Genomic DNA, 16,822 nt, shown 5'->3' with positions numbered 1-16,822 from the left:
CAACAAAATACTTCTAAAACTCAATGATTTGAATGTTAATCAGTATACACTTTTAACAACATCCAGTGGTATACAAGTGTCCACAGAAAGTAGAGAAGTCTTGCATACCACTCACACAAAGAATAGAATATTGGATGGTCTGTCTTAAGAAGTGCATCCCTCATCCTTGGGTACCTGCTATGCATACAAAGATAAACCCTTCTAACAACTGAAAGTATGAATCTACTCCAAAGATGAAACCCTGATGGAGAAGAACTTCACCTGACTTCAGGTTTTGAACCATCATCGAAACAGTTATCATACTTGAGATAGTCGATACCCTGTTGATGCAACATTGTTGATATTGTAGCATTTAATTTTTCTTCACAATTTACCAAATCTTAACTTCATACACACTAAAGAATATTTCTGACATACCCATTCAGCGAATGTCCGGGCATCTTCTTCCTCAAATCCTAATGAGCCAGGTTGCTTTTGACATGTGTATTGCCTAAAGCCAAAACCCCAAGTCAGTAAGTGGTTTTACAAATGGAAGAAAGAAAAACAGGATCTTACCTGAGATCAGGTAAGCTCACGTAAGGTCCCGAATGGGTTATGGTTTTCAAGAATAGGAAAGTCTTGCTGAGCTTACCCTGCATCTGAATATATGCCAATCTTCAGACCCTTCTCATGCACATAGTCAGCAAGGGCCTTGATGCCGAATGGAAATGTCAAAGCACGAGGAATCAACTTTCCCTGTAAGCAAACACAGTTTATATTATATTCTCTCATTGTTTGTGTTTAACATGAAACAAAAATGGCAATTATCACTTGAAGCAGTTTTGTGACAGTTACCTATAAACATGTCTTATATTAATCAATACTAAAAAAAAATTAATTAAAATATCGAAAAGGCATAGTGAACGCCCTATGACACCCTTTGGGGAAGGAACTGCAGTGTGAAAACACTATTATACCCCCACACATATATATATATATATATGAAAAACAAAAAACCAGAGAGATGTAGCACTGTAAGAGTAAGTAAACAAAAGAAAATGTATCATGAATGCCCTGAAAAACAAAAAACCAGAGAGACGTAGCACTGTAGGAGTAAGTAAACAAAAGCAAACAGGATGGGAAAAAAAGCCATTTAGGAAGGGTTTCAGGTTTTCGTACGGCGGGAAGATGCTGACGCGATAATCTTCCTGTGGCTGGCTTTCCCCAGCCCTCCCATGTCACTTGAAAATTTTACCATTTTCAGGCCAAACAACTCCCCTGTTGTTGCTTTCTTGAGCGAAAGTAAATGATCTGAAACAAAGAAACTTGCATTGTAGCTGCCGCTGCCATGGCTCTGTATAGAACAACTGCGAGCCGAGATGAAGAAGTACTGATTATTCCGAAAGAAAGAAATAATGAAGTTGTCACAGTACTGAGAACAACCGAAGAAGAGGAGAAGAAGATGAGGATGTCGATGTCATTAATTAGTCAATTCTAGTGGAAATACAAGTGAGCAGGATATCCTCTCAGAACTGTTAGATTCCTGTGCTTCACTGGTTTCTCTCAGTCGCCGTCTCTTGCGCTCCATTTTCACAAAACAAATCACCAAGCTGTCTGTGGCGCTGACAAGAAACAGTGCCCCGCATGCCACAGTTATGGGGATTAACAGTATAGCCCGATTTCCATGCCGATGATGCTGATGCTCATAATGACAATGTTGGCCAGTGGTGTTGAAAGGCATGCCACAGAGCAAAGGATTGAAAGCAAACGAAGACGCATTGAAGCGTGCTGCGAGGGTTGCAACAGAAATGACGACAGATACCCGCCAAATATGGACGCCAGGTGTTAACCTGGGAATGAGAAGGACGACGAAAGCTTGTTTCATAGGAAGGCCTATCGGCCTAATTAATAGTTAATATAGAAATGATTAATATAAGAAGATTACTAATAGTGGTAATAGGTGGGTCCCTTGTCCCACAAACAAGGGGGTCTCATACACCAATTTGGTGTATGGCGGAGGTGGGTCCCTTGTCCCACAAACAAGGGGGTCTCATACACCAATTTGGTGTCTGGCTTGGCCGGGACCTTAAAAATGGATATTATTATTATTATTATAAAGGGATTATTATTAATCGTTAATATAGAAACGATTAATATAAGAAGATTACTAATAGTGGTAATAACCAGCATAGATCCATCTTAACTTCAGATCAAATCTCTTTTCACTCTAAAAGAGGTTTACATATCAAGAGAATTGATCCCTCTCAATGCTTGGTAGATTAGAGTTAAGATGGATCTATGTTGGTTTAATTTCCCCCCTTAAATATGCTACATTCTACATGAATACCATGGGTCAAGATCGTGGGTTTCCTAATAGGTGAACCATTTTTTATTTTTTTTTATAGGGTTGTTTTTATTTTTATTTTATTTTCATCAAGTTAAAATGTTTACATTACATTAATTTTTTTATTTAATTTCATTTAAAAAAATTTATATATAATTAGACTTAGTCAAAATGTTAAACATTACATTACAACATATTTACCATACTGAGAGTGCCTCTTTCCGCAATACACTTATATAAGGGTAAAAATATAAATTTTAGTAATAACCTTAAGATACTATCCTGTAAACATTTTGTCTTGATCAAAATAAAATAAATCCAGCCTAGATCCATGTTAACCTCTGATCAAGCCTGGAGAGGGATCAAATCTCTCTAGATGCAAACCTATTTTTTGAATGCAAAACTTAAGGAAAAATTTGCACATTGAGAGATTTGATTCTCTAGGCCCTTGATAGATCCGAGGTTAAGATGGATCTAGGTTGGTTATGTAATACTATATAATATCTATAGATTTGAGGTTAAGATGGATCTAGGTTGGTTATGTAATACTATATAATATCTATATTTGTATTTATGTGGCTCTTTCTTATTTCCTCATACACACTCTCTCTCCATATCTATTTATCTCTCTCTCCCTCCCTCTTCCTTTCCTCTCTCTCTCTTCCCCTTCTCTCCCTCTCTCTCTTCCCCTTCTCTCACTCTCTCTCCTTCTCCCTCTTTTCCCTCAAGCTCTCCTCAGTCCCTCATTCTCTCTCCATCTCTCCCTTGTCACTCCCTCTCTCTCTCTCTCCACTTCTCTCACTATATTTATTTCTTCTTCCTTCCCTCTCTCTCCCCCTCCAACTCCATCTCTCCCTCTCTCTCTCATTCTCTCTCTTGAGTCCTCTCTCTCTCTTTCTCTCCCCCCAATCTCTCACTCTCTCTCTTCCCTCCATCTCTATCACTATCTCCCTCCCTCTCTTCTTCTCTCTCTCCTGTTCATCTCTTGTATCCATCTCACTCTCTTCCCCTTCTCTCCCTATCTCTCTCTGTTCCTCTTCTCTCTCTTCCATCCTCTCCTCTCTCCCTCACTCTCTCTTCCATCCTCTCCTCTCTCCCTCACTCTCTCTTCATCTCTCCCTTGTCACTCCCTCTCGCTCTCCAAATCTATCTCTTTATGTCTTTGTTCTTTCCTCCCTTCCCCACCCCCCAATCCATCTCTCTCTCTCCTCTTCTTTCTCTTCCTTCCTCTCTCCCCCCATCACACACTCTCTCTTTCTCTCTCTCTCTCCATCCTCCAGCTTTGTCACTATCTCCCTCCCTCTCACGTTGTATCATGTTTAAGAAAGTGTCTAAATTAAAAAAACTCAATTGGTTGTAAAATATTAAACCTATATTTTGGATCAATCGTGTCAAAGAAAATAGAATAATGAAAAACTTAAAAGAATTATGCAGTGTCTTTCCTCTATTTTTGTTAGTCACTTTGCTTGCTCTCATTGTTTGGATCCTTAGTTAAAATGGATCTATGTTGGTTGTTAATAATATTATATATATTATATAATTTCACATTTTTATCTATGAAAATATTCTCATTTTAATTCTATTAAAATATTGATTTAATTTCTATTGGAATATTTTTATTCGCTTGTATAGAGGGTTAAGATATATCTCAAAAGTAATTAGAAATTTCTTCCTTTTAAATTTAATTAAAAAATGGTATAAAATAAAATATTTTGATTGTGAAATAAATTATGGTTTTTGGGCATGTGGTATTGATAAGCCATGATTAACCCATGGTATTGTAACAAAGCCTATTCACAAGTTCATAATATCAATGACAAAGTGAGGGTGAATATCCATGGTTAAGAGTCTTGTCATATTGTTATAGAATATTTTGACAGTGAAATAAGTTATGTTTTTTGGGCATATGGTATTGTTAAGCCATGGTATTGTAACAAAGCCTATTTAAAAATTAATACTATTCATGATAAAGTGGGGATGAACATGGTTAAGAATCTTGTCATGTTGTTATAAAATATTTTGATTGTGAAATAAATTATGTTTTTTTGCATGTGGTATTGATAAGCCATGGTATTGTAACAAATCATATTCACAAGTTAATAATAAGATCGAAATATAACAAATTGAATTTTAATTTTTTTATTAAATTTTTTAATATTAATTGAACCAATATGTAAATGTCTACACTCATCCTGGATTTATATTACTTTTAAATTTTTATTTATTACTTTTAACTTTTTAATATTAATTGAGCCAACATTTATATGTTTACACTCATCCTCAAATATCACTTTTAACATTTTTTTTTAAATTGAACCAACATTTAAAATTGTTTACATACTTACATAACACCTGCACATCTACCTTGTGTGCTAAAAATAAAAATAACATTATGTCAAAATTACAACTATATGTTATTATTTTTTTTATTGAATTTTTGTTGGGTAGTTAAGATAAACTTGAAAAAATTTGCATCTTCTTAATTGGTAGCTTTTGGAGAGCTCTGGAGTGCGCTCAACCTTGACATAGCCGTCGTTGCTTCTACAGAACCCTCACTTGGCAGCCTACTGCTGCTGAGGCCAACCAGAAAGAGAGTAGAGAAAGCTCTACGTGGTTAGCCTCTTCATCTGGTAAAAATTTGAGTCCTCCAGCATGGACATTGGAGGGGGCCCTCGGCCTCCCCTCCCTCCTGAGATCTCTACCTTCAAACGACTAGTAGCCTCCTATGGCAAGAGGAAAGCAACCCCAAACCAGCAAAATTTTGTTAAGAAAGTCGAATCCATCCCCTCTGTAGAACTGCCTACGGAACACTCGTGCCGAACTGCGTTGAATCTAGCAGAACGCGGGCTTATTAGTCAATTTACGAGCCTCTGGGCCTCTCCCAAATCCATTGATGGATGGGTCCAAAGAAACTGGAGGCCCCTTGTCTCTGAAGGAATCTGAAGTCGTTTGGTAGCCAGAGGATATTGTGTGTTTGTCTTTGAATCAACAGAAGATAAAGATCTTATCTTCCGAAATGATCCATATTTCATGGGCCCCCAAGGGCTTTATCTGAATAAATGGACGCTGGACTTTGATCCTTCCCAGGATACTCCTTCAGTCGTTCATGTTTGGGTAAGGTTACCCCACCTACCACTTCATTGCTGGAACTCGGAATCCATGGAAACAATTGGGAACAAACTAGGAAAATACATTGATAGGGCTGAAAGGAGAGAACAATACTCGTGTGCCAGAATATGTGTTGAAGTCGATCTGGAGATAGGGTTGCCTGAGGCTATTAAGCTTACCATAGCTGGCTAGTCTCACATTCAGGAACTTGATTATGAACAACTTCCCTTCAAGTGCCGACATTGTCACGGCTATGGTCACTTCGCTTGAAACTGCAAGAAGAAAGTTGAGGAAGAAACAAAAAAAGATAAGGGCGATCAGTGGACACAAGCCCAAAAACTAGGCACATCGAAACAGACCAACAGAGTGAAAAGGAAAGGAGGGAATCCAAAGAACAAAGGACTCTTTGTTGGGAAGAGCCTACCCGAAGATCAAGACACAACAAATACCACCATCTCTTCAAATCCTTTTGTTGCACTAATCCCTCCAGATGACCAACCAGAACTTGAAGAGGGAGAGGTGCAACAGAATATGGAACAGATAGCAGACGCAGAAATAAACTCAGGACCTCAGGAACAAATGGGAGAAGCCACTACAGAAATCCCTTGTGTAGATGCAACCCAGTAGGAAAATCAGGATCCTCCAGCAGGCGCCATTTCTCCACCCTCATATGCAAAAATGACTAAAAAGAAAAAGCTGATAGACAGTCCTAGTTCTTCAGGAAAATCGGGATCCTCCAACAGGCGCCATTTCTCCACCCTCATATGCAAAAATGACTAAAAAGAAAAAGCTGATAGACAGTCCTGGTTCTTCCGAAGATGATTCTTTCAAGCGACCCAATAAAAAGGCAGGAAGGAAGTCTCGCAAGGAGATCAGAGAAGAAGAGGCGGAACGACTAAAGATGCAAGGTAGTCAGTCCACAATTGAAATGTCACTAGGCAGAAACACAAGGACCCGACCCACAAATGGAGGGTCTACTCCTTCCTTATCCATTAAATAATGCAGATTGTCTCTTGGAATTGCAGGGGCCTGGGGAACCCTATGAAAGATGAAGCAGTAAAAGATTTATTAAGAATGGAACCCTCAGATATCCTCCTGCTTCAAGAGACAAAGATAGAAGAAGATGCTCTTCTATTGTTAAGTCGAACCAAGTGGAAAAAGAACTCAAGAAAATTGGTCAGCGCCCGAGGTACTTCAAGGGGCCTTGCAACCTTATGGTTGAAGGATATGTTTTAGCTGAAGAGCTCCTTCGCAACCCAACACTGGATATACACAGATCTTTTACACCTCCCAAGTAAGATTTCTTTAGCTCTCTTCAATCTATATGTTCCTGTTAATTTTCTGGAAAAGAAGGACTATTGGCATACTCTCTCAGATTTCCTAGAAATCTACTCCCCCCCCAAACATCATTCTGGCAGGGGACCTTAACATCACACTAGATCCAAATGAGAAAAAAGGTGGAGTATGGGGTAAAGATCCCTTCCATGTCTTGGTGGAGTCTCTGATTCTCGCATGGGACCTACTTGACCTCAAACCCAAGAAAGGTCGTTATACCTGGACCAACAATAGAGTTGGTAATGCCAACATTACTACTCGTCTAGACCGGTTTCTAGTTCAAAGTACTTTGATGGAGGGGAAGCATTTAATCTCTTCAAAAATCTTGCCCAAAATAACATCTGACCACAATCCCATCTCACTGCTGATAGAAAAAGAGGAGGACTTGGGACCTATTCCCTTTAGATTCAGCCCTCTATGGGTCTCGAGAGAGGGCTTTATGGACACAGTGACTCTCGCTTGGTCGCAACCAGTTGAAGTATCCCCCAATTTTGTGTGGGAGCAGAAGCTTAAGTACACTAAGTTTTCTCTAAAATCTTGGGCAAAAAAAAAGAAAAACCTCTATCCACTCCAACGAGCACTAGACAAAAGGCTGTACAGACTCTATCTGCGATTCAGTTAGGCATGGAAGGAACTAAAATCACCAAAGCTCAGTTGCTTCTCAAACAGAACGCCCAGTTCAACTCTTTTCTTTCCTTTCGAAAGGAAGAGGAATACTGGTGCCTTAAGTCTCGCAGCCTCTGGCTGCAAGCTGGAGACAGAAACACAACTTTCTTTCATAGACAATGCAAAGCTCGTCTCTCGCGGAATCACATTTCAGAAATATCCACCAGTGAGGGGGAAGTTATCAAAGGACAACTGCTCTTAAAACAGGCCGCCACATCACATTTTTAGCATCTGTTCCAGGAAGATGGTTCTTCCGATGAAGACCTGACTTCTAACTTTTTGTCAAATATCACCTCACTTGTCACAATAGATTTAAATGATGGGTTATTGAAGCCTTTTACTAAAAAAGAGATAGTGGAAGTCATTTGGTCAATGGAGCCAGATAAAGCCCCTGGGCCGGATGGCTTCACCATTCATTTTTACAAAGCTCGCTGGAATGTAATAAAACTCAATCTCCTCATAATGGTAAAAGCCTTTCAAAATAAAGCCTAAGTGGGAGGCTGCACCAACTCCACCTTCCTTGCCCTAATCCCAAAAGAAGTTAACCCTGAGACTCTCGACAAATTCCAGCCTATCTCTCTCTGCAATGCCTCCTACAAGATCCTTGCCAAATTCTTAGCCAATAGAATCAAGCCTCTGTTAGGGAACCTAATCTCCCCTCTGCAGGGTGGTTTTTTCAAAGAAAGACACCTCATAGGCAATGTCATCCAAGTGCAAGAAGCCCTCCACTCTAGCCACACTCGGAAGGAAAAAGGCATGCTCATCAAGCTGGATATGTCAAATGCTTTTGACTGGGTTAAACTTTCATTTCTTTATAAAACCCTTCTCTCCTTCGGTTTTAGTGCTAAGTTTGTCAATTTGATAAAAGCCTGCACTCACAAACCTTGGATAGCGCCCCTAGTCAATGGTAGACCTACTAACTTCTTTCAAGCTTCAAGAGGGCTCTGATAAGGGTGCCCATTGTCACCCTTTCTTTATATGTTGTTGGCAGAATCCCTAAGCAGAAAGCTAACAGTGGAAATGAAATCAGGCTCTATCCCAGGTATCAAGGAAGCAAGAGGAGTTGACCCAATAAATCATGCCCTTTTTGCAGATGATTCTCTCCTTTTGGGGGGTGCCTCGATTAAGATAGCAAAATCTTTCAAAGAAATTCTTCATCACTACTGCTCAATCTCAAGAGCCTTGATCAACAAAAGAAAAAGCGTTTTCTACGGCTGGGATGTAGATCATCCAACTATCCTTTGAGTTGCCTGCACATTGGGTTTCCCTGGGTATGAAAAATGGGAAAAGATCAAATACCTAGGCCTTCCCTTAACCCTGGGACAAAGCCCTCCCTCCCTCTGGACGGAAGTAATAAGCAAGATAAAAGCAAAAATAACATACTGGGGAGGCCAATGGCTTACAAAGGCTGGGAAGATGGTTTTGATAAAGGAAATCCTCTCCGCCCTCCCCATATTCTAGTCTTCCCTCCTACTAGCACCCAAGACTATCACAGAACAGATCTGCAAGCTCCTCCAGGACTTTCTTTGGAATGGAGGTAAGGGCAATCAGAGCAAGTTACATCTGGTAAGTTGGGATATCCTAAAAAGACCACTCCAACAAGGCGGGTTACACATACGAGATCCAGACCTGGAAAATCTGGCTCTTGGTGGAAAAATCATTTGGCAACTGTATATAGATAAAAATCATCCTGTCAGTAAGATCCTCTAGAAGAAATACCTAAAGGGAAGCTCACTGAGAAACCTCACAACAACATCTACTCCAACAGGGACAACAATATGGAATTTAGTCAGAAGAAGCATCGATCATGTACAGTAGCATTTATACAAAATTCTAGGCAATGGACAAAGGACATTACTGTGGGAGGATACTATACAAGGGAATACCCCTTTAGCCACCCTAAACTCCTGCAATGATTTAAAGATTTGGCTAGTGAACAAAGGTCTCCTTCGGCTAGCAGATATTTGTTCTTGCGACAGCAAAGGGAACTAGGCAGGATGGACTTTTCCAGGGGTTCCCAACCACCTGGAATCCCAAAAAAACTTATTATGTGCAGCACTCATTGGTCTCGTCCCAGTCCATCGCTCATCCAAAGACAAATGGGGGTGGGGAAGAACCGAAATATATACAACAGCTTAAGGATTCTCCTCTTTACAAGCTATACATGCCCCCTTGCTAACACCGAAGCTCTGGAAATCCGTTCAGTCCCCCTTTAGTCTACCAAAGGTGAATTTATTCACTTGGTTACTCATGAACAAAAAGGCTCTAACAGGAGAAAATCTGACCAAAAGAGGATTCTGCAACCCCTTTAGATGCAGCCTATGCAATTATGCTATCGAAATCTCTGACCAATTAATGGTTGACTGCGATTTCACAGAAGTAGTCTGGAAGATGGTCCTCCACGGACTTAGTGCCCCCTCCCCCTCCCAGATATTAGTCATCGCCCTCTTCACCTCCTGGGCAGATCAACGTAGTCTGGAAAAATATTTGGCAAGTTATTCCAAAATGCCTTTGGTGGAAAGTATGGTTGGCTAGAAATGATTGCGTTTCCAGCAACAGGCTCCCAAACACAGTGGAAGTGGCTGCCAAAGTTAAAGCCATCCTGTTGGAAATAGGAGATAAAACAATCTTTGCCTCCCCTCTACCACCAGAAGCTTTTGAGTGGATAAGATTCTGCGCGTCAGGTGAAAGGAAAGATACAATCAGCAAATCGATGAATGCTCCAACCTGGCGATTGCGTCTCACTGAAGGTGACTTTCTCAAGTGGTGGCAGGGGACCTCAAAAGCCACTATCTTCTTCGATGGAGCATCCAAGGGGAACCCAGGAACTGCAGGTGCAGGAGGATTGATTCTCTCCCCGGATAGATCGAATAAAACTAGCTTCAGTTGGGGTCTAGGCATAAGTTTGAACAATCAAGCAGAGAGTTACAGTCTCTTAAAAGCATGCCAGATTGTGAAGGAGCTAGGATATAAAACAATTCAAATATTCGGAGACTCGGAGCTTCTGATTAATCTCTTAAACTCCGAAGATCATTTTCGTAACCCTGTGTTAAACAAAACCTTGCAACGAATTCGAAACTTATTGGAAGAATTTGACACAATCAACTCATACCACATTTTGCGGGAATTAAATAAGCAATCAGATTCGCTAGCAAACAAAGGTTGTCTGCTGTCTCAAGGAAATCTCAGCCTCAATGGAGGACCTTGTTCGCTAAGATCGACTATGTCTGACTGGCATATGAACCTCATTCTTGTGAATTAACGTATGTAAGCCTCTTCATTCCTTCCATCCAGCAGCCCAGGTAGGAACTATGGTTCGGTAGCGTTAAGTGATGTAGGAACTATGTTTCCGTCTCGTTAAGTATTATGCAGGTAGTAACCTATGTTCCGTACGTAAAAACCCGTAAGATGTGCCAGTGTGGTAACGCCTCTCCCGTAAGATGTATAAGTGGTAACTTGCCTCCCCACCGGACGGACCTGGACCCCACACAAGAAAGGTCACCAATGGATAAATAGCGATAGATCCATAGAATGAAGTTCAATTCCGTTCAAGCCATGAAATACAGACGTTCAGTTAAGGAAGTCTTCACTATCTCACCCCTTACCTTAACCATCCTACCGCTGACAGATCTGTGCTCACTGGCCCCAATATTCAAAGTGAGAGTTGCTTTAGGAACTCAGCAAGGCACATTCAGGAACGCCAAGCAAAAAGCAGAATGAATAGCAAGCATAAGGAACAACTTTAGAAGGATCAGCAGCGGAAGGAACGACTAGCAGAAGGAACAGCAAGCATAAGGAACAGCAAGCAGAGGGAACAACAATAGAAGGAAAAGAAAGCAGAAGGAACAGCAGGGAAAGGAATAGCACGCAAAAGGAACAACGGCAGAAGGAACAACAAGCAGAAGGAACAGCAAGCCGAAGGAAAAGCAACAGAAGGAACAACAAGCATAAGGAATAGCTGCAGAAAGAACAACAACAAAGGGAACAACACTCGAAGGAACAACAGCTGAAGGAACAACAACTCGAAGGAATAGCATCTGAAAGAACAGCAGGCGAAGGAACAACAAACAGAAGAAGGAACAACAAGCAGAAGGAACAACAAGCAGAAAGAACAACAATCAGAAGGAACAACAAGCATAAGGAACAACAAGCTGAAGGTACAGCAAGCAGACAGAGCGACAAGCAGAAGGAACAATAAGCAGAATGACCAATGTTATGTAAAATTGCTTTTCTAGAAGGACAATACGTAAGACAGTATTAAAGAATAACTAAAGATCTCAATGAAATTTTGAATATAAGCAATGGATAAGGGACTACGTTCCCAGATCACTCTCATTGCTCAATATTTTTAAGTTACAGTTGATTGTAATAGGAGCTTGCTCCACCTTTGGCAATATATCCATTACCCGTTCTTGTTAAAAAGAAAAGGATAAACTTGAAAAAGTGAAATCTTTAGGGATTTTATTTTATTTTTTAAATGCTTTTGGAGAGCTCTAGAGCACGCTCAAACTTGACTTAGCCACCGCTGCTTCTACAGAACCCTCCCTCGGCAGCCTGTTGCTGTTGAGGCCAACCAGAAAGAGAGTCGAGAAAGCTCTACATGGTTAGCCTCTTCATCTGGTAAAAATTTGAGTCCTCCAACATGGACGTCGGAGGGGGCCCTCAGCCTCCCCTCCCTCATGAGATCGCTGCCTTCAAACAACTGGTAGCCTCCTATGGCAAGAGGAAAGCAACCTTGAACCAGCAGAAGTTTGTTAAGAAAGTTGAATCCATCCCCTCTGTAGAACTGCCTGCGGAACACCCGTGCCGAACTGCACTGAATTTAGAAGAATGCGGGCTTATTGGCCAATTTACGGGCCTCTGGGCCTCTCCCAAAGCCATTGATGGATGGGTCCAGAGAAACTGGAGGCCCCTTGTCTCTGAAGGAATCCAAAGTCATCTGGTAGGCAGAGGATATTATGTGTTTGTCTTTGAATCAGCAGAATATAGAGATCTTATCTTCCGAAATGGTCCATATTTCATGGGCCCCCAAGGGCTCTATTTGAATAAATGGATGTCGGACTTTGATCCTTCCCAGGATACTCCTTCAGTCGTTCCTGTGCAATCATAGGGAAACTATCTGAAAGGGTATGTTTCAGTAAAGAAAAAATTCATTTAAGAGGTCTGATGAGAGATTCTTTGCCCCCCAAAAGTAGTAATTTGATTAGCCAATAATTGTGAATGAGGACCGAGGTACGCCCCCCCCCCCCCCACCCAATAAGTAACTTAAGACGTTCTCTAGAACCGGTAGCTGATCCAAGTAGCCCAGTCGAGCCGTAAGGTTACCCCACTTACCACTTCAATGTTGGAACTCGAAATCCATGGAAACACTTGGGAACAAACTAGGAAAATACATTGATAGGACCGAAAGGAGAGAACAATACTCGTGTTCCAGAATATGTGTTGAAGTCGATCTGGAGATAGGATTGCCTGAGGTTATTAAGCTTACCATAACTGGCTAGTCTCACATTCAGGAACTTGATTATGAACAACTTCCCTTCAAGTGTCGACACTGTCAAGGCTATGGTCATTTTGCTCGAAACTGCAAGAAGAAAGCTAAGGAAGAAACCGAAAAAGATAAGGGCGATCAGTGGACACAAGCCCGAAAACTAGGCACATTGAAACATACCAACAGAGCAAAAAGGAAAGGAGGGAATCTAGAGAACGGAGGACCCTCCGATGGGAAGAGCCTACCCGAAGATCAGGACACAACAAATGCCACCATCTCTTCAAATCCTTTTGCTGCACTAATCCCACCAAATGAACAACCAGAACTTGAAGAGGGAGAGGTGCAATAGAATATGGAACAAATAACAGATGCAGAAATAAACTTCGGACCTCAGGAACAAATGGGAGAAGCCACTACAGAAATCCCTTGTGTAGATGCAACCCGACAGGAAAATCACGATCCTCTAGCAGGCACCATTTATCCACCTTCATATGCAGAAATGACTAAAAAGAAAAGCTGATAAACAGTCCCGGTTCTTTCGAAGATGATTCTTTCGAGCGACCCAATAAAAAGGTAGGAAGGAAGTCTCGCAAGGAGAGTAGAGAAGAAGAGGCGAAATGACTAAAGATGCAGGGCTGTCAATCCACAATTGAAATGTCACTAGGCAGAAACACAAGGACCCGACCCATAAAGGGATGGTCTACTCCTTCCTTCCCCAGTAAATAATGCAGATTGTCTCTTGGAATTGCAAGGGCCTGGGGAACCCTATGAAAGCTGAAGCAGTAAAAGATTTATTAAGAATGGAACCCTCAGATATCCTCCTGCTTCAAGAGACAAAGATAGAAGAAGATGCTCTTCTATCGTTAAGTCGAACCAAGTGGAAAAAGAACTCAGGAAAAGCGGTCAGTGCCCGAGGTACTTCAGGGGGCCTTGCAACCTTATGGTCGGAGGATATGTTTCAGCTGAAGAGCTCCTTCGCAACCCAACACTGGATATACACAGATCTTCTACACCTCCCAAGTAAGATTTCTTTAGCTCTCTTCAATCTATATGTTCCTATTAATTTTCTGGAAAAGAAGGACTGTTGGCATACTCTCTCAAATTTCCTAGAAATCTACTCCCCCCCAAACATCATTCTGGCAGGGGACCTTAACATCACACTAGATCCAAATGAGAAAAAAGGTGGAGTATGGGGTAAAGATCCCTTCCATGTCTCGGTGGAGTCTCTGATTCTCGCATGGGACCTACTTGACCTCAAACCCAAGAAAGGTCATTATACCTGGACCAACAATAGAGTTGGTAATGCCAACATTGCTGCTCGTCTAGACCGGTTTCTAGTTCAAAGTACTTTGATGGAGGGGAAGCATTTAATCTCTTCAAAAATCCTACCAAAATAACATCTGACCACAATCCCATCTCGCTGCTGATAGAAAAAGAGGAGGACTTGGGACCTATTCCCTTTAGATTCAACCCTCTATGGGTCTCGAGAGAGGGCTTTATGGACACAGTGACTCTCGCTTGGTCGCAACCAGTTGAAGGATCCCCCAATTTTGTGTGGGAGCAGAAGCTCAAGTACACTAAGTTTGCTCTAAAATCCTGGGCAAAAAAAAACCTCTATCCACTCCAATGAGCACTAGACAAAAGGCTGTACAGACTCTAGCCAAGATTCAGTTAGGCATGGAAGGAACTGAAATCACCAAAGCTCAGTTGCTCCTCGAATAGAACACCTAGTTCAACTCTTTTCTTTCCTTTCGAAAGGAAGAGGAATACTGGCGCCTTAAGTCTCGCAGCCTCTGGCTGCAAGCTGGAGACAGAAACACAGCTTTCTTTCACAAATAATGCAGAGCTCGTCTCTCGTGGAATCACATTTCAAAAATATCCACCAGTGAGGGGGAAGTTATCAAAGGACAACCGCTCTTAAAATAGGCCACCGCATCCCATTTTCAGCATTTGTTCCAGGAGGATGGTTCTTCCGATGAAGACCTGGCTTTTGACTTTTTGTCAAATATCCCCTCACTTGTCATAGTAGATTTAAATGATGGGTTATTGAAGCCTTTTACAGAAAAAGAGATAGTGGAAGTCATTTGGTCAATGGAGCCAGATAAAGCCCCTGGGCCAGACGGCTTCACCATTCATTTTTATAGAGCTTGCTGGAATGTAATAAAACTCGATCTCCTCAGAATGGTAAAAGCATTTCAATAGAAAGCCAAAGTGGGAGGGTGCACCAACTCCACCTTCCTTCCCCTAATCCCGAAAGAAGTTAACCCTGAGACTCTCAATAGATTCTGACCTATATCTCTCTGCAATGCCTCCTACAAGATCCTTGCCAAACTCTTAGCCAATAGAATCAAGCCTATGTTAGGGAACCTAATCTCCCCTTTGCAGGGCGGTTTTGTCAAAGGAAGACACCTCATAGACAATGTGATCCAAGTGCAGGAAGCCCTACACTCTAGCCACACTCGGAAGGAAAATGGCATGCTCATCAAGTTGGATATGTCAAATGATTTTGACCAGGTTAAACTTTCATTTCTTTATAAAATCCTTATATCCTTCGGTTTTAGTGTTGAGTTTGTCAATTTGATAAAAGCCTGCACTCACAGACCTTGGATAGCGCCCTTGGTCAATGGCAGACCTGCTGACTTCTTTCAAGCTTCAAGAGGTTCCGCCAAGGGTGCCCATTTACACCCTTTCTTTATATCTTGTATGCAGAATCCCTAAACAGAAAGCTAACAGCGGAAATGAAATCAGGCTCTATCTGGGGTATCAAGGCAGCAAGAGGAGTTGACACAATAAATCATGCCCTTTTTGTGGATGATTCTCTCCTTTTGGGGGGTGCCTCGATTAAGATAGCAAAAGCTTTCAAAGAAATTCTTCATCACTACTGCTCAATCTCAGGAGCCTTGATCAACAAAAGAAAAAGCATTGTCTATGGCTGGAATGTAGATCATCCAACTATCCTTCGAATTGCCTACACATTGGGTTTCCCTGGGTATGACAAATGGGAAAAGATCAAATACCTAGGCCTTCCCTTAACCCTGGGACAAAGCCCTCCCTCCCTCTGGACGAAAGTAATAAGCAAGATAAAAGCAAAAATAACATATTGGGGAGGCCAATGGCTTACAAAGGCTGGGAAGATGGTTTTGATAAAGGCAGTCCTCTCTGCCCTCCCCATATTCCAGTCTTCCCTCCTGCTAGCACCCAAGACTATCACGGAACAGATCTCCAAGCTCCTCTGGGACTTTCTTTGGAACGGAGGCAAGGGCAACCAGAGCAAGTTACATCTGGTAAGTTGGGATATCCTAAAAAGACCACTCCAGCAAGGTGGGTTACACATTCGAGATCTAGGCCTGGAAAATCTGGCTCTTGGTGGAAAAATCATTTGGCAACTGTATGCAGATAAAAATAATCTTGCCAGTAAGATCCTTGGAAGGAATACCTAAAGGGAAGCTCACTAAGAAACCTCACAACAACATCTACTCCAACAGGAACAACAATACGGAATTTAGTCAGAAGAAGCATCAACCATGTACAACAACATTTATATAGAATTCTAGGCAATGGACAAAGAACATTATTATGGGAGGATACTATACAAGGGAATGCTCCTTTGGCCACCCTAAACTCCTACAATGATTTAAAGATCTGGCTAGTGAACAAAGGTTTCCTTCGGCTAGCAGATATTTGTTCTTGGGACAGCAAAGGGAACTAGGCAGGATGGACTTTTCCAGGGGTTCCCAACCACCTGGAATCCCAAAAAAACTTGTTATGTGCAACACTCACTGGTCTCGCCCCAATCCATTGCTCATCCAAAGACAAATGGGGGTGGGTAAGAATCAAAATATATACAACAACTTAAGGATTCTCCTCTTTACAAGCTATACATGCCCCCTTGCTAACACCGA

At 41.6% G+C, this 16,822-nt stretch overlaps 1 long non-coding RNA gene across 1 annotated transcript; it reads right to left on the bottom strand.

Annotated features, from left to right (window-relative positions):
* Positions 1 to 6: 6 nt before the first annotated feature.
* Positions 7 to 1,681, bottom strand: LOC149239840 (uncharacterized). The gene is made up of 5 exons (XR_016245471.1): positions 1,159 to 1,681; positions 632 to 735; positions 418 to 490; positions 262 to 320; positions 7 to 174 (listed from the first exon to the last, which is right to left on the bottom strand). It is a non-coding gene; the product is annotated as an uncharacterized LOC149239840 (long non-coding RNA).
* Positions 1,682 to 16,822: the final 15,141 nt, after the last annotated feature.

The sequence above is a fragment of the Pinus tabuliformis genome, chromosome 8, assembly GCF_031772625.1.
Source record: "Pinus tabuliformis cultivar Carrire ecotype Pingquan chromosome 8, CPIR1, whole genome shotgun sequence".
Lineage (NCBI taxonomy): Eukaryota > Viridiplantae > Streptophyta > Pinopsida > Pinales > Pinaceae > Pinus > Pinus tabuliformis.
Note: the sequence above shows the minus strand (reverse complement) of the source record. Positions and strands in the feature narration are given on the sequence as shown.